Raw genomic sequence first — 19,390 nt, 5'->3', positions numbered from 1 at the left:
TCCCAGTCTTCCTAACCAGTAGTTCCACTGAATGCCTGTGGTTCCCAAGTGGCTCTCTCCTGGTTTCTTTGTGGAGCATGGGACTAGGTTACTGTTACCTGTCCCAGCTCATGGATGAGCTGACAGGGTCTACAGATTGTCCTGTTCACACAGTACTCACCCTAAGTACTGCAGAGGTATCCATGATACCTCTGTAGCACTCTGGGTCCCCCTACTGTCTTCTCTTGGGGAGGCCAGCTGCCAAACTGAGCCTCTTGACTTCCTGAGTTCCTGATAATTTTCAGCCTCTCCAAGACATTTGCCCTCAGGACAGAATTTTTGGTCAATGGACTGGAGTTTGCTAGGGCCCCCAAAGGAGATCTTTCTTTACACCAAAGTCTTGTTAATGGTTCTTAATTAAACCAACACTGTTAATGTCTATAGTGGGTTGAGTGGTGTCCTCCTCCCTCTCCCCATAACTTCAATGTATGGCATATCTAACTCCAGAAACCCTTAAATGTGACTTTATTTGTAAAATTAGTCTTTAAATTTATAATTCAGAATCAGAATTGCTCTTCAGATGGATTACTGTGGATTAGGGAGGGTGTAAACCCAGTTACAGAAAAGACAGACATGAGGAGAGGAGACACAGAATGTGCATGAAGAAGGAAGAGAAGCTATTCAGACAACAGCCCAACATCCCAGGAATTTTAGAAGCTAAGAGGGCTGGGGAAACAGCTTAATGGTTATGCAAATAGTTTCATGCCTGAGGCTCTGAGCTCCCAGGTTCAGTCTCCAGCACCACCATTAAGTCAGAGCTGACATTTCTCCAGTGTATTATCTCTCTGCATCTCCCTCTCCCTCTCACTCTCCCTCTCCCCCTCTCCCCCTTCTCTCTCTCTCTCTCTCTCTCTCATCCCCCTCCCTCGTGTTTGTGTGTGTGTGTGTCTTTCATTAAAAATAAATAAACAATTAAAAAAAAAAAACCCAAAACTAGGAGTGGCAGTCAAGACTCTCCTTTGTAGCACTGGGGTGGGCCTGCAGACATTGGATTTTGTACTTTTGATCTCCAGATCTGTGAGAGAATGTATTTGTTTTAAATTCCTAAGTTTGTTGCAATTCATTTTCACAGTGTGGGAAATTCACACATTGCCATTATCTTAGCATAAGATAATAGCTTGGATCAAACTGCTCACCACTACCTTACATTTGTTCCTCAGGAGTGGAGGTGGGTCTCTGCCAGAAAGAAAGAAAGCAAATGAAACAAGTGAATTCCTACCCTGAGGGTAAGGAGGATGTATCAGCTTCCCCTTTGGGGAGATTAAAGTTTTTTTTTTTTTCATTTTTTTTCCCTTTTTGTTGCCCTTATTTACCGTTGTTGTTGTTATTATTGTTGTTATTACCATCGTTGTTGTTGGATAGGACAGAGAGAAATTGAGAGAGGATGGGAAGACAGAGGGGGAGAGAAAGACACCTGCAGACCTGCTTCACTGCCTGTGAAGTGAAGCTCCTCCAGGTGGGGAGCTGGGGGCTCAAACTGGGATCCTGATGCCATGCCAGGGTCCATGTACTTCGTGCCATGTGTGCTTAACCTGCTGTGCCACTGCCTGGCTCCTGATTTATTTATTTTTATTTTATCTATTTTATTTTGCCTCCAGGGTTATTGCTGGGACTCAGTGCCTGCACCACGAATCCACTGCTCCTGGAGGCCATTTTCTCCACCTTTTGCTGCCCTTGTTGTTTTATCATTGTTGTGGTTATTATTATTGTTGTTGTTGCTATCGTTGTTGTATAGGACAGAGAGAAATGGAGAGAGGAGGGGAGACAGAGAGGGGAAGAGAAAGACCCTGCAGACCTGCTTCACCACCTGTGAAGCGACTCCCCCACAGGTGGGGATACGGGGGCTTGAACTGGGATCCTTCTGCTGGTCCATGTACTTCGCGCCTCATGCGCTTAACCCGCTGTGCTACTGCCCGACTCCCCGATTTATTATTTTTTTAAGAAGTAGACATTCACGTGAGACGAGACACAAACAGAGAGATTGATTGATTGATTGACTGATTTAGAGTCCAGAGTACATTCAGTACATCTGACACCTAGAATCTTAAGTATGCATACAAGTCCTGTGCTCTGCCAATTAAGCTATTTCCCCTGCCCCCCCCCCCTTGGGAAATTTATAGTCTAGTTGTTGGCATCAGGGCTGAATACATATATTAAATGTCATGTTATTATGTTGTAAGTTATCTTAAAAGTAAAGTTAGCACTAAAATAAACTAACAAAACAGAAGAGAGTGGGGCCATGAGGAGAGAACTGCAGGCTGGGTTGAAGGAACAGCCAGGGTCTTATGAGAAGGGGACCTGCCCCCCCCCCCCAGTACAATATGGGTTTTCAGGAATTTGCGAAATAGTGAAACCAGCTTAGTCTGCTTTGCATTATCGTCACATGTCAACAATTCCAAACTATGCCAGTGATGCAAAGTACCTTCCAATAAACCTCTCATGTGTTGTTAAGTTTTAAGCAATCGCTGCAGTACTTTTGAGTCTGAATATTATATGTAGAATTTCAAATGAGCACATTCTTCTAAGTCTTTAATTACCATTGTATAACTAGAGAAGTTAATTCAAACCATGCAGTTGATGCTCTGACTTTGGAGAGTCAATGACACTTACTGATTTTGAGGTCTTGAGTTGAGGATTGTTTGTGGTCACTTTGGGAGAGTTCATATCTCTCACACTTGTTACTACAAATCCTGTCTGGAAGAGGGAGATTCAGAAGAGGCAGTGATGGCACAGGGATTCTTAAAGACAAAGGAACAATTTGACTTGATTCAGCTCTCTCACTCTTTGTAAACACTTTGAAGTCTTATGACTGACTTTGTTTATTTTGCAAAAACTAAGTTTTAAAATTTTTTGTTAATAATTTAGTAATGTTAACAAGATTGTAAGAGAACAAGGGTACAATTCCATACAGTTCCTGTCACCAGAGTTCCATGGTCCCGTCCCCTCCATTGGAAACTTCCCTATTCTTTATCCTTCTGGGAGTATGGACCAAAATTCTTTATGGGGTACAGAAGGGGGAAGGTCTGGCTTCTGCAATTACTTCTCCACTGGACATGGACATTGGCAGGTCAATCTATATTGTCAGCCTGTTTCTGTCTTTCTCTATTGGGGTAGGACTCTGGATAGGTGAGACTTTAGGACACATAGGTGAGGTGAAGTCCAGGGAAGTCAGGTTGAAATCACAGCAGCATCTCCAACTTGGTAGCTGAAAGGCAGTAAGATATAAAGCAGGACAATTTGCTTAATAAACAGGAACCAAAAGGTAGCAATAGAATAGATGAAATTAGGGGTCTTCAGGTAGGAAAAAGCTAAGAAGTCTTTTATAGGTATGCTCCAGGGGGCCCATGACTTTAGTAATTTTGGCCTGAGCGTCATAGCTAACATGCAGGTGGACTATAAACATTGTCTGGAAAAATAGTGTCAGAGTTGAGAATAGGTTTAGAAAGCTGGATGAGGGCAGAGAGTGGCTCCTAGATATGAGGAAAGTATATAAATGACCATTAACTGTTTACCCCATCAATCTGAACTAGGGTCCATATATATATATATACTAAATATGAATTTAGTACAACAGCCTGTGTAACCTCTGAGTCCCTGTCCGACTGAGCTTGCATTCCATGGTCACAGCCAGGGACATCTAGGCTGCACTCATTTCAAATCAAGTATGACTGACTTTTAAAACAGTGGGGTGCAGTGCCCATTGCAAGATGCATTATTTTTGTTTAGTAAGCACAAGTTTTACTTATGAAGCATCCTATTAAATTTGAATAGATTTAAAATTGAAGTGATTATTTTTTAAATTTTCTAAAGACTAAACATATCAAGAATATATAGTTTTTGTTTTACTGATTATCAAATGGTTAGTTACAAAGTACACTTTATTATACTGGGTCAGGTACTAGGGAATGGTCCATTCTGGGTGTTAAATATGTGAGATTCTATAGTATATAGATAAGGAAGGACAGAAGTCAGGCATGAGGAATGACGGATTTTAAATTCATACCTCCAAATTAAAATCTGTTGCTTAAAATGACCCTAGTCCATCTCCATCAGGAACAACACAATAGACCTCTTTGTGGGACCCCATAGGACTTTACCCTCAACTTGGGTCAACAGTGGTAGAGAATGTTCTATGCTCTGAAGGGAGGCTGGACAACATAGTCTATGCTACACCTGAGGAAGATGGGTCCTGAAATTGGGGCAGCTTGGAACATTCCGTCTTACTTATGACCAAGTATGTGAATTCAGATCTACAGGGATGCAGAGGTCACATAGGCTCCTTAGCTGAATATGGTCCCAAGATCAGATCAAATTAATGGGATTTATATTCAACAGTATTTACACACTTTCCCATTTTTGGGAGTTACTCTCTTCCCTGACCCAGCTTTCTGGTCCTTTTTCCAGGCATAACATCATCTCCCCAGACAATAACTTGGATTCACCTGCATATCAGATGTCAGGCTCAGAAAAAACAAAAAACAAACAAAAAAAACCCACTAGTATAGTCATGGGCTCTTTGGAATATAACTAAAATAGATCTACTATCTATAAAATGGAGACCCCCAAATATTCATCTGCACTATTTCAGCCTTTAGGTTCATGATGAGTCAAAAATTCATTTGGCTTTCTATGTTAACTCTTCTTTCAACCACCAGGTTCCAGATGCTACCGTGATGCCAACCGGACTTCCCTGGTCAGACAACCCCACCAATATGTCCTGGAGCTCCTCTTCCCCAAAGCCCCCCCCCACCAGGGAAAGAGAGAGACAGGCTGGGAGTATGGATCCACCTGTCAATGCCCATGTTCAGTGGGGAAGCATTTGCAGAAGCCAGACCTTCCACCTTCTGCACCCCATAATGTCCTTTAGTTCATGATTCCAGAGGGATAAAGAATAGGAAAACTATGAGGGGAGGGGATGGGATATGGAGTTGTGGTGGTGGGAATTGTGTAGAGTTGTACCTGTCTTATCCTATGGTTTTTGTCAGTGTTTCCTTTTTATAAATTAAAATTATAAAAGAAAAAAAAAACAAGAAAAAAAACTAGTATAGTCATGGGCCCTTGGAATATAACTAAAATAGGCACACTAGCTATCTACAAAATAGAGACCCCCAATTCTTCATCTTCAATATTCCAGCCTTTAGGTTCATGATTAGTCTATAATTTGTTTGGCTTTATAGTTGAACTCTTCTTTCAGCCACCAGGTTCCAGATGCTACCATTTTGCCAACCGGCCTTCCCTGGGTAGATGACCCCATCAATGTGTCCTGGAACTCCGGTTACCCAGAACCCTGCCCCACTAGGGAAAGAGAGAGATAGAGAGACAGGCTGGGAGTGTGGATCAACCTGCCAACACCCATATTCAGTGGGGAAGCAATTACAGAAGCCAGACCTTCCACCTTCTGCACCCCGAGTCCATATCCCAGAGGGTTAAAGAATAGGAAAGGTATCAGGGGAGGGAATGGGATACAGAGTTCTGGTGGTGGGAATTGTGTGGAATTGTACCTGTCTTATCCTATGGTTTTTGTCAGTGTTTCCTTTTTATAAATAAAAATTTAAAAAATGACTCTAGTCAATTAGAATATTATTTTGACAGGACTTTACAGCTGTGACAGGTTATTTAGATAATTAGGGCAACAATATGTCCTGGATTCTCCAACCTAAACCTATTGCCCAGTGTCTAGCCAGTAGAGATCCTTCCACTCTTTTTTAAAAAATGCTTGTTACTAGTATTTTCTGTTAAAATATTATAAGATTACAATGTATAGTCCCTCACCACACCCATCCTCCTACCTCCCAAAGATAACTACCATAGTTCTCACAAGTCTTACAGTTTGCTTGCTTCTGTTTTGTTTGTATTTTTATTATTTTTTTTGGCAAATTCATGTCAGTCAGTTCTCTATATTCCATATATAAGTGAAACCATCTGGTAGTTGTCTTTCATCTCTTTGCTTACTTTGCTAAGCAGAATCACCTCCAATTCCATCCATTTTGTCCCAAAGGATACAATGTCATCTCTTTTGATCCCCCCAAAATATTCCATGGAGTATATATATATCTCATAACTTCTTTAGCCACTCATCTGTTGATGGGCATGTAGGCTGCTTCCACTCTTTGGCTTTTGTGAATAATGCAGCTAAAGGGTGGATATGTCTCTTCTAATTAGTGTTTGAGTGTCCACTGGATAAATACCAAAGTGGTATTGCTGGATCATAAGGTACTTCCATTTTTATTTGTTTAAGGACTATTCATACAGTCTTCCAAAGGGGCTGTAACTGTTTTCATTCCCACCAGCAGTGTAGCTGAGTTCCCTTTCTCCACAACCTCTCCAACACCTTCCATTTCCTAGTTTGTTGGTGTAAGCTGTTCTCTGAGGTGTGAGATGATCCTTCAGTTCTTGAAAGTGTCCCAACTGATAATACTTTATTACTTTTTTAAATAAACACACACATACACTTTTTAAAAAAATATTTATTTTCCCTTTTCTTGCCCTGTTTTTTTTTATTGTTGTAGTTATTATTGTTGTTACTGATGTCGTCATTGTTAGATAGGACAGAGAGAAATGGAAAGAGGAGGGAAAGACAGAGAGGGAAAGAGAAAGATAGACACCTATAGACCTGCTTCATTGCTTGTGAAGCGATTCCACTACAGGTGGGGAGCCAGGGACTTGAACCTCGATCCTTGTGCTTTGCACCACGTGCACTTACCCTGCTGTGCTACTGCCTGACTCTCCTGATCATACTTTAGATGAACTGTGAGTTGTGTCAACACAGAACAAAATTTAAATCAGAAATACTACTTGTAACTCTAAATGTATGAATATTTAGGGTTTTTTTTCCTAATAAGAGTGGCAGTTGGCAGCTCTAATGTCAGTTGTGAGTTCCACTAGAGAGCCAGTAATGAGGAAGGAAGATGAAGAGCAACTCTTCTCCTTGTTTGCAGGGCAGAAGCCAGCAGTGGTATGCATCAGCAAGTTTCTGTTTCTTTGGTTAACAGTTTTAGAAGGACAGCCAGAGTGCTGATAATACAACCTGGACAGAATAGAGTTTGGAGTCAGAGCTGGAGTGAAATCAGGCAGGATTGTAGGGGTGGGTAGGGTGGCAGGCTGTACATCAGGCAGGTGGATTCAGTGGGACAGCATCTGACTGATAAATTAGTCTACAAACTAAATTTAAAGTAAAAAAAAAACAACAACAAAATTTGACCTTAATACACATAATTACCTCCTGGTATAAACAGGCCAGTAGACAATTTTCCCAAGGTAGTTGGATGTGGAACTTTGCATGTTGCTCCATGTCTGTCTTAGTGCCTGCATCTCTTTTGTTCCTGGCTCAGCCTCTGAACTGATTCCAGCTGCCTTTTTGTTTTGTTTTGTTTTTATAAGAGAGAGATTGTGAGCACGAAGCAGTGCTCCACTATCCATGGAGTTCTAATTCACCTTGTCTTTGTTGCTCTCATGTGGTACAGGGAAATGAACTGAAGGCCTCACACATTCAAGGCAGACACTCGGCCTCTGAGCCACATCCAGCTCCCCTTAAAAGCAGTGTAGAGTGCTTGTTTAAAGCAAAGATTCCAGATAGAGTACCCAGGCTCAGAGCCCAGCATTTCCCCTTTTTGGTTGTGATTACCCTCTACTTCCTCCTTATCTATAAACAGATGTCTCACTTCCTAATTCCAGTGAGCCCCCATCACTGGGACAGGTGGACACCAAATAAAAGGCCCTTTATCTTGAATTGTCTGTCATCTAGGTCTAATTTCTTAAGGCTTATTTTCTTAAGAATCTTTAAAATAACGTCAGGTGTCTTCCTGGAATACTTGCAAAGAAAATTCTTAATTACTTTCTTTTCAGATGCTTCTGCATCCAAATTGCTTAATGGTTGCTGTGCTTGAGGTCCTGCCTTATCAGGGGGATCCTAGGGCCTTGCCAGCAACCCCATCTATCAGGTAATGTGCATGAATAGTTTTTTTTAAATAAACATCCAGTCCTCTTATCACTGTTCCCTGCAGGATCCTCATTAGCCGGTAACCTAATTCAAACCTGAAAGATTTCCATTATGCTGCCTTTGTTTCTTGCCTGTTCCCTGAATTTCAGTTCAGCAGGACATTTTTTTTTTCAACAGCTTGTGACTTGATTACTGGCTGACATACATGTGGGTTTTTTTCCCCTTCAAAACCAACGAGTACATAACAGCACAGTCTGTTTCCCACTAATGGTGTGCTCAGTTTGGCAATACAATAAAATGTCAGAGGATATTATCAAGACAACCTCAAAAGTTATCTTTAAAAACCAAATAAAGTGACTTAAAAATAGAAAGCAATAACTTGACTGTGAGTATACATGAAGGTGGAAAGGCAATCCAAACTGCAGAATCAATGTAATCACTGGAGTAATAGCTCCCATTTTACCAATTTAAGAGCTCAATTATCTCTCCCTTTTTTGCCCAATAAATTTGTGTTGAAACAGTCATCAGAATTGGAAAAGATCACTTAATAGAAAGAGTTAGGATATTTCAAAACTCTTTAAAAGCTTACAGTTCGTGCAGAATGGTGACTTTTCCCCTCCTTTCCTCACCATCCACTGGGAGGGTGTTAGAACATGCCTGTGAACTTGGTCCCAGCTATGGATTTTCTGTCCAGAGTAGTTTGGAGTTATGACTGGAAAAAATAATTTTCAGATGCTCCCTGGGCAATCCTAACATCCTACCATGATGGAAAACCACTGGAGAGTTTGCTTTGTAGAACTCTTGTGAGTAACACTAAATTGTGATTTTCTTATTCTTGGATGACTGAGTTGTCAAGCAAATTTCAGGGTGGTCCTTCAAGACATTTTTCCTTTAGAATAACAGAAAGATATCTGTTGTGTTTGCTAAGAACTTATGACATGCTTGACTGGACAGTCAGTGGTATGAGATGGAGAGTTTCTGTCAAGTGTCAATCAGAATCCTGGGTCTCACACAGCCTCTACCACTTAGGAACATCAATTTTAGTTTGCAGGTTGTACTAAAAACAGGATTCAACTTGCAGATTTTAGTAAATCAAGACAGTTACCATTTTACCCAAGATGCTCTTCTTCCTATACACTCCATTCTTGTCTCCACAGGAAAACTACTTATCCATTTGATTCCCATGCTCAGAACAGTTTTGTCTTTTCTCCTTTGCCATACTCCACACCACAGACATCCCTCCCCTCTTGTCCTTTTACACACACACACACACACACACACACACACACACACACCTTCCTTCAGTGTGGTGGGGGCCAGATTCAAACCTGGGTTACACACATAGCCAAGCAGTATACTATACAAATGAGCTATTTCATCAGCCCCATTCTAGAATATTCTTAAAGGAAATAAATATGGGAAAGGGGAATCATTATTGGGATTAGTATTTGGGAGAGTAGCACAAGGGTGCCTTTGATGACAGAGCAATTATTCTGGTTATGCAAAGCTCCACCTGTGATAAAATTGCATAGCAATGTAAACACACATACACACACACACACGGGTGGGCATGCAACTGGTAAAATTCTAGTAATCCCTAACGGTTGTGCTATGTTATTGTCATGATTTTTATAAATTCTGGTATCAGGAGACACTTTGAAAGATACATGGGACCTTTCTAGACTTCTTGCTCCCTTCTGTGAATTTACAGATTACTTCAAAACAGAAGTTTATAAAAATAGACAAGGCTAAGAAATTGAAGTTATTGATGCACAATTGTATGAGAAGAAAACTGTATGTAATGTAAGGAGGAGACATACATGTATATATATGTGTGTAATCACATGTAATCAATATGTATGTGCATATATGAATAGTGCTCAGCTGTGGAAGTAGGGAGGAAACAGAGTCAGAATAGGGTATGTGAAAGGTTTAATGGCATATATATTAAAGTCATATTTACTTTTCCCCATTTTTTATTTGTGACTAATAGTAGGTTACAAGATAGTAAGATTATAGACTATAGTTTCACACTGCACCCCCCACCAAAGTTCTGTGTCCCAAGCCTCCCACATCTTAATGATAACCACCATAGTTCTAGTAAAATATTAGTTTGTTTCCTTCTACTTTTTTTCCTTTTTTCCTTCATTTTTTAAAAGTTCATGTGTATCTGTTTTCTAGATTACACATATGAGTAGAACCATCTAGTAGTTATCTTTCATTTTGTTACTTATTTCACTAAGCATAATCACCTCCAGTTCCATTCATTTTGTCCCAAAGGACATGATATCATCTTTTGATATTTATTATTTTTACTAATTCAGGAGTTCATCTTATGATGATTTTTCAAACTTTATTTTTTATGGAATTGTGTGGTCTGTGTGTAAGGCATGCCTGTATATATTTTCTGGACTTGCTGTGTTTTTATGGAGCAGAAAAGAAGGGGAATGGGTTCATTTCAGCACATACAGAGATTGCTTTCACTTAACACTAGATGGCTGCCGAAATGCATAGGCCTAATGAAATAGTGAGATGCTGTAGGTTTATGTCTTTGCATTAACAAAGAAGGCTTCCAAATGATCCAGGTTTAAGTAGTGGTATGCATTCTGAATTGTTAAAATTAGACTACTTTGTTGGCAATGAACATAGCCATGTCATGCTTCACCTTGGGGATGAGTGCCGTTAAAGCTATCAGGAAATCCATAGGTTTGGTTGTGGTGAATTATAATCTAATGAATTTGCAATTATCATAAATTATTAAGTCACCACAAAATTATACCTAATTGGATTCCAAGGTCTATTAAAGCTTACAGCCACTTATATTGATATTTTCTAGAATCTCTCAGAGAGAAAACATCTTTATTATTTTTTTGTGGGGGGGTGGAAGAGTGAAATACCAGGATTCTTCCTTTCAGGGAATGTCCCATAATGCAATTGGCTTCACTCAGCCTGCATCTGACTGGTTGCTGGAGTGTATTATGATGGCCTTTAAAGGGGACGTCATGCATATGATAGCTGCTGGTGGCAGAACATGGCTAGAGTGGATGGTAACCAAATACTAGCTGGGTGGAGCCATTGTGTGCATTAATTTTCTTCCAGAGGTTCTGCTGGGACTTTCCTCTAAGGGGATCCTACCAGATTCAATGTGGTAAAGAATCTTTCCCCACATAATATACATCAGCATTTGTCAGAGAAGGAGTGCTGTTTCTGTATTGGTGAGTATTGGTGAGTTACAGTGCAGATGTATGGGAAGTCCAAGAACACAGTTACTGGAGAATTCAGGATGAAATCTTCACTTTGAAGATTTTAGATATCAACAGTGAGAATCTCATATTGAATAAAGATGAGTAAATGATAATAAGGCGATTTTAACTGATTACTGAGAAGAGAAAATTGTCTAGTCATCAGCTTGGGGGTGGGGGCTGACTTTTCAGAGGAGTCAGTGGTATCCAGGAAATTAGGGAACACTCAATAGTACATGTCTTGTTACAATACTGTTTCACTCTCTTCCTCATCCTCTGAGGCTAGGTGCCAGCACTATGAATCCACTGCTCCTGGAGGCCTTTTTTTTTTTAATTGGATAAGACAGAGAAATTGAAAGGAGAGCAGGAGATAGAGGGAGAGAGACAGAGAGACACCTGCAGACCTACTTCATCGCTTGTGAAGTGACCCCCCCATAGGTGGGGAGATCAAAACAGGATCCTTGCGTGGGTCCTTGCACTTTGTATTATGTATGCTTAACTTAGTGCACCATCGCCCGACCTCCCATCCTCTGTATATTTCCACGTGGTTTTTAGATAAGACTGTGTCACGTTATCTTGAGTACATAGAAATTACATGTCTATTAGATGTAATACTGATTTTAATAGCAGAGAATGTAACTGAGATTTAATTTCCTCTCTGGACTGTGACATTCTTTCTGAACTTTCTGCTATTGCTGCATAAAGGACAGATGTCAGTTCAAACACCCTTGGCTTAGAATGAAGTACTTCTTTTTTTTTTGTCTTTTTTTTTAATATTTATTTTATTTATTTATTCCCTTTTGTTGCCCTTGTTGTTTTATTGTTGTAGTTATTATTGTTGTTGTCGTTGTTGGATAGGACAGAGAGAAATGGAGAGAGGAGGGGAAGACAGAGAGGAGGAGAGAAAGATAGACACATGCAGACCTGCTTCACCGCCTGTGAAGCGACTCCCCTGCAGGTGGGGAGCTGGGGTTCGAACTGGGATCCTTATGCTGGTCCTTGTGCTTTGCGCCACCTGCGCTTAACCCGCTGTGCTACAGCCCGACTCCCAGAATGAAGTACTTCTTATCAAGGTAGTTCACTTACTTGTTATGAGGGAGTGTGGGCACTCACTAAAATCATGAAATGTAATGATACAATAATAGGGATTTCATATTTTAATAGAATATAGTCATGTCATTGGGAATTTCTTACTGATCTTGAAAATGACACTACGTAAGTCTAGTATTTCCCTCTTCTTTTTTTTTGTTGTTTCTTTTTTTTTTAATTTAAGAAAGGATTAATTAACAAAACCATAAGGTAGAAGGGGTACAACTCCACACAATTCCCACCACCCAATCTCCATAACCCACCCCCTCCCCTGATAACTTTTCCATTCTCTATCCCTCTGGGAGCATGGACCCAGGGTCATTGAGGGTTGCAGAACGTAGAAGGTCTGGCTTCTGTAGTTGCTTCCCCACTGAACATGGGCTTTGACTGGTCGGTCCATACTCCCAGTCTGCCTCTTCTATATGGGTTTCTTTTTCTTCATGAAAATAAACTCTTGGTTTAGAGTGTATATGTCTACAGGAGAAACATTTCTGAATAGCCTCCCTTTGGTGTTAGTGGTTGCTGTGGATACATTGTAACACACAGGGTAGATAGGCAAACACTATCCTTTACTCTCTTCTGCCTACTTTGTCTCTGTCAAGAATCATTCTCATTCTTGTTGTGTAAGCCTCCTGATCCATACCTTGTCATTTTCCATTGAAACTTTGGTGGCTTTTCTCTGCCTTTTGTACATTCCATATACAACCACATTGTATTGCTCAGTTGGTACAACAGTTGACCATCTCGAGCATGGTCTATCTCCTCTTTTCCTGGATGTTTTAGAATAGCATCTTGAAAGCTGTTGTGCCACTTACACAGTCAGGTTTATTTGAGCCACACTCTGTCTTGATCATTAGATGCTGGCACCTATGTAGGAATGACAGCAGTCTTAGACACCTCTCTGACCATGTAGAATAGACTCTTCTCAGTCTTTGAAGAACAGGAAAAGAGGATGGGGCTGTGAATGGAGCTACACCTGCCTCTCCCCACTCCAGCCATCATGCTCAGCCCATTGCTGACACAGAACATTGCATTCTTGCTATGTAAGTAGTTGGGGGACCAGACATTGGTACACCTGGTTAACTGCACTTCTTACCATGCACAAGGACCTGGGTTTGAGCCTCTGCTCCCTACCTGCAAGGGATACACTTCATGAGTGGTGAAGCAGGACTTCAAGTGTCTATCTTTCTCCCTCTATATCTTTTTAAAAATGTTTTTAATCTTAATTTATTATATAGAGACAGAGAGAAACTGAGAGGAAAGGGGAATAGAGAGGAGAGAGACAGAGAGATACCTGCAGCCCTGCTTCACCACTAATGAAACTTTCCCTTTATAGGTGGGGTCCAGAGGCTTGAACCCAGGTTCTTGTACTCATTACTGTGTGCGCTTAACCAGGTGCACCACTGCCTGACACCTTTTCCTTCTCTATGTCCCCCTTCCCTCTCACTTTCTCTCTATCCTATACAATAAAATGGAAAAAGGAAAAAGTGAAAAAATAAGTGAGAGGCAGTAGCCATATACTAACATAAGCTTCATCTGAGGCCCCTTATTTTTGCTTTTAAAACTAATGAAAACAAATAAATAAAATCAATGCAAATCTAGACCTCCATTTAAAAGCCCTGATTTTGCTCTCCATGGTAACCCTGACATCTTGGGAGATATGTCCATTCTTGTGGCCAGTATTACCCTGTTTGCAAAGTCTGAAAGTAGAAGTTACTGGTTTGAATAGACTTAAGTTTAATGTAAAAAAAAAAAATCCTGGCCACAATCACTTAGGCTGAATTCAAAACAATACAGTACAACTCACATGGACACTGTAGAAGCTGCTCCCAGCACAGACACATTATGAAGCTTACCCCCTGCACATGAGGGGGAGGGTCAAGCTGCAGTCCTTGGGTATAGTGACATGTATACTTAACCTGGTGTGCCACCACCCAACCCCAACATTTCTTTTTTAAGTTAGAGGGAAAGAGGAGTGAAGCCAATGTGTCCTGGAGCTCCAATTCCAATGTGTCCTGGAGCTCCGATTCCCCATAATGCCACCCTGTTGTTTTCTCCAGGTTGGCTTCATGGGTGGGTAACAGATGACCAGAAACTCGTAGCTGAGCTGAGAATGCACTTTAAACTTTATTCACGAGCGGGCAAACAGTCCAACACCTAATCACCACACCATATGCTCCTCCATCTTTTCCCTCTGGCGGCAGAGTCAGGAACTCAGGAAGTAGGTAGGGTAGGGGGCGGGGAGAAGGGAGAAGCCGGAAACTAGCAAGGGCTAAACCAAATCTCCTGGAGGTGGGGGGAGTGAGACCAAACCAATGTAACAGAAAAGACCATGTAAATAGACCACAATGTCAAGCAATGTAACAGAAGCAGAACTAGATCCCAGAAGCAGAACTAGATGCATACCAACACCACCCCACTAGGGAAAGAGGGGAACAGGCTGAGATCATGGATCGACCAGTCAACACCCATGTTCAGTGGGAAAGCAATTACAGAAGCCATACCTTGCACCTTCTGTGTCCCACAATGACCTTGGGTCCATACTCCCAGAAGGATAAAGAATAGGAAAGCTGTCAAGGGAGAGGATAGGATACAGAGTTCTGATGGTGGGAATCGTATGGAGTTGTACCCCTCTTATCCTATGGTTTTGCTAGTGTTTCCTTTTTATAAAAAAAAAAAAAAAAGAGGGATGGGGATCAGGCGGTAGCACAGTGTGTTAAGCGCACATGGCACAAAGCACAAGGACTGGACTGAGGATCCCGGTTCAAGCCCCCGGCTCTCCACCTGCAGGAGTCGCTTCACAAGCGGTGAAGCAGGTCTGCAGGTGTCTATCATTCTCTCCCCCTCTCTGTCTTCTCCTCCTTTATTCTTTTCTCTCTGTCCTATCCAACAATAATGACATCAATGACAACAGCAATAATAATAACCACAACAATGATAAAACAACAAGGACAATAAAAGGGGAAAAAATAGCCTCCAGGAGCAGTGGATTCATAGTGAGGGACCGAGCCCCAGCAATAACCCTGGAGGCAGAAAAAAAAAGAAAAGAAAAGAAAGAGGAGTGTTACCACAGCACTGTTCCACAATGCATGAAGCTTTCCCTGAGCAGGTGTTCCCATGAGTTGTCCCAGGGTTTGAACCTGGGACCAGACCCCATACATGGTAAAGTGTGTGCTCTGCCAGGTGTGAGCTATCTTCTGGTCCTTTTTTTTAAGTCATTGTTTTATTTCCACTCCTGTCTGGGTTGACTTATCCCAAATCTTTGATGATTTTTTTTTTTTGACAAAACCTGCACTGCACTCTGTAAGATTGACCATAATGAAACAAGCAATTCCAATAATGCAGAATTTTTTTAGGAGACTCCAAGAGGAAGAAATGTTTCCCCCTTTATCTACACCACTTCCTTTAGTATTCCCACTAAAATACAGGAAAAGATAGGTACTTCCCACAGTGAAGGGGCCATCTTCCATAGCATAATTAATAAATGGAAAGTATGGTACCTGCCTAGATACAATGGGCCTTTTAATCTACCACCCACTACTATGCTCCCACTTGCTTATGCAGGAATAGTATACAAGAACCTAGATCACATAGTGAGTATACACAGAAGATGGATTCCAGCTAGAGAGCTTAACTTTATGGAGAGGCTGGCCAGGTCAGCACCATCTTGGTGCCTTCTCAGTAAGGAACAAAACAAAACTCCTTGATCAAACAATGGAACAGATTTTATGAAAAAATGGGGTTCTCAATTTGTTTAAGGCCCTTAGAAACATAGCAAACTTGAACTTTCTATGAACCATTGACTTCTGATGCATAGGGACAAGAGGATGGCATAAACATACAGGTAGAATATTAATATTAATCAATAGGACATATGCCTAGCACACAGGTACAGGAATAACAAAAGACATAGAAACTGTGATGTGATCTCTAGGAGGAAAAGTGCCCCTGGAATGTGAATGTTCCACAAAGCAGGAGGTGTTCCCTACCTGTGCTGTTCTTACTTGGTGATTTTTGTTTTAATAATCAAAGCCTTGGTGATTTATGTATTAGTGACCAAAGCCTTGGTGATTTTTGTATTAATAATCAAAGCCTTGGTGATTTATGTATTAGTGACCAAAGCCTTGGTGATTTTTGTATTAATAATCAAAGCCTTGGTGATTTTTGTTTTAATGATCTAAACCTTTTGAGACTATAAAAATAAAGTTCTGCTTGAGTAAGACAGAGATGTTTGCTTGAGCTTGATTCAGCATCAACTCACTCGTCTCTCATTCTTCCTCATTTTGTGCCAATGCCCCTCCTCTTTCAGGATACCCTAATAACCTGCTGGGGCTGGCCCCTGGAATATTTTAGATGCTTTGTTTTAGTTAAGAGGGTTTTTTTTTTTTTGAAGCATTATATATTTGAACAATTAATTATACAAGTATCCTAAGGAAGCAATTTATTAACTAAACAGGTAAATAGTTCATTATCAAGTAAAAAGTACTCTTCAATAGAGCCTGAAGTGTTGACCAGGTAGACACAGTGATTTAATTGGCTTTTCAATAATGGGACACTGTCAGAAAGGGAGAGACATAGTGCTCTCCAGAATGAGGTCTTGAGTTTCATGAATTCCATCCCCAGGTTCACATGTGACAGAGTGATGCATAGTTCTCTCTCCTCATCAAGAAATGAATTTTTAAGTTATTTTAGAATTTTATTTATTTATTTGTTGGACAGAGACAGACAGAAGATGAGAGGGAAGGGAGTAATAGAGAAGATTTCTGGATGTTAGACCAGAAACTATCAGATACTTAGAGGAAAATATTGGCAGAACTTTTTTCCACATAAATTTTAAAGACATTTTCAATGAAACGAATCCAATTACAAGGAAGACTAAGGCAAGTATAAACCTATGGGACTACATCAAATTAAAAAGCTTCTTCACAGCAAACAAAACCTCTACCCAAACCAAGAGACCCCTCACAGAATGGGAGAAGATCTTTACATGCCATACATCAGATAAGAGTTTAATAACCAACATATATAAAGAGCTTGCCAGACTCAACAACAAGACAACAAATAACCCCATCCAAAAATGGGGGGAGGACTTGGACAGAATATTCACCACAGAAGAGATCCAAAAGGCCGAGAAACACATGAAAAAATGCTCCAAGTCTCTGATTGTCAGAGAAATGCAAATCAAGACAACAATGAGATATCACTTCACTCCTGTGAGAATGTCATACATCAGAAAAGGTAACAGCAAATGCTGGAGAGGGTGTGGGGTCAAAGGAACCCTCCTGCACTGCTGGTGGGAATGTCAATTGGTCCAACCTCTGTGGAGAACAGTCTGGAGAACTCTCAGAAGGCTAGAAATGGACCTACCCTATGACCAAATCTTTGATTTTTTAAAACTAAGTATTTATTTATTATTGGATAGAGACAGAGAGAACTTGAGAGGGGTGGGGGAGGTAGAGAGACAGAGAGAGAGGGGGGGGAGAGAGGGGGGAGAGAGAGACTTGCAGCCTCTACTTCACCACCTGTGAAGCTTCTCCCTGCAGGTGGGGATCAGGGGCTTGAACCCGGGTCTTTGCACAGTATAGTGTGGGTGCTTAACCAACTGCATTACCACCATGCCCCAGTCTTTGAATTTCTTATCTTTACCTGGGATTTTCATGACTTGTCAGTGTCCCAGTAGGAGTAGATGGAGTGGGGACAGGGAGATGGGCAAGTCACACAGAACCTCAGATGAGCCCCTGCCAGGCTGAGGAGGCTCTGTCTGTGAGGTGAGGATGAGCTGCTTAATGGAGCAGCTTCCAACATGCAGTTGGGTTGCTTCCCCTCAGCATCAGCTGGTGACTACATAAAGAAAACAAACTTTTCTTTTTCCCCAAGAGGGTAGGATTGAGAACAGAACACTGCTTTAGCACATTCAGTGCTGGGGACCAAACCTGGAAGGAACCCCATGCACTGCAAGTCAGTGACCTACCTGGCAGCAGAAATTCAAATTCTATTCTAGTGGACTATACAGAAAGTCTAATCCCATCCCTATTGTTACATTGAAATGAGGTGCATTCCAGAATTCAATGTGAACAAAGTTGGTGGTTTGCTGTTCTGACAGCCTGTACTTTGTTTAGTCTTTTGGTTCAGGAAACTTGGAGCTAGTGTGTGTTCCATCACCCACATGTGTTATTATGCCTGTATGTAGAATTGTTTACTTCTGACTTCTGGACTTATTTGTATTTGAGTTCTGAGCTTGAACTATCAGATGTAGTCTCTGTTTTTCAGAATACAGAATTATATAGATGAAAACTATCTATACATTATGGTTGTAGTGTTTCATTCTCATTTGAACTTTCATGTTTGCATTGCTGTTAAGCTGCATTCACCTTGAAATTATTCTAGTAGTGTTTTCATTTTTCATATCCTAGATTCAATGGAAATGGTTAGATTTTGTAGTGAGACGGGCTTTCTTTTAACACTTTATTTATTTATTTATTTATTTATTTATTTATTTTTAGCTCGTGGCCTTTATTAACTCATACAATTATAATACAACTTGTCTTCAGGTCTGTTGAAACTGCAAGTCAGACAACATTTGCCACAATAATGTCTGTCAATGTGGCTGGCCATAAAAACTCCAGCCCTAAAAAAAAAAAAAAAAAAAAAAAAACTCCAGCCCTGCATTCATCTGAAGGGCACGCCCAATTAAAGCGACTGATTTTGCCATTCTCATCCACCTTATAGTATTTCAGGACTGCCAGTTTAATCTTCTTCCTCTTATGCTTGTTTTTCTTGAGAGTGGTATAAGACTTCTTCTTTCTTAGCACCACCATGAAGTCTCAAAACAAGATGAAATGTGAACTCCTTTTGACGTTGTAGTCAGAGTATGCTCATCTTCAAGCAATTTGCCAGCAAAAAATCAGTCTTGCTGGTCAGGAGAAATCCCTTCTTTATCCTGTATCTTGGCTTTCACATTCTATATAGGATCTGAGGGTTCAACCTCGAGCATTATCGTCTTCCCAGCAAAGGTCTTCATCTCATGGTAGAATCTATATCTCGGCGGCAGTTCAACCACAGATGGTGGCTCATTTTATTT

The 19,390-nt window shown here is 40.8% G+C and overlaps 1 protein-coding gene and 1 pseudogene across 1 annotated transcript in view; one reads left to right on the top strand and one right to left on the bottom strand.

Annotated features, from left to right (window-relative positions):
- The window catches only part of SCHIP1 (schwannomin interacting protein 1), a 646,656-nt gene that overhangs the window by 120,774 nt on the left and 506,492 nt on the right, over positions 1 to 19,390 (top strand). The gene's annotated exons all lie outside the window — the stretch shown is intronic.
- Positions 18,826 to 19,330, bottom strand: LOC103125701 (ubiquitin-ribosomal protein eS31 fusion protein-like; annotated as a pseudogene).

The sequence above is a fragment of the Erinaceus europaeus genome, chromosome 9 (genome assembly GCF_950295315.1).
Source record: "Erinaceus europaeus chromosome 9, mEriEur2.1, whole genome shotgun sequence".
NCBI lineage: Eukaryota > Metazoa > Chordata > Mammalia > Eulipotyphla > Erinaceidae > Erinaceus > Erinaceus europaeus.
This window is presented reverse-complemented; position numbering and strand designations above follow the sequence as displayed.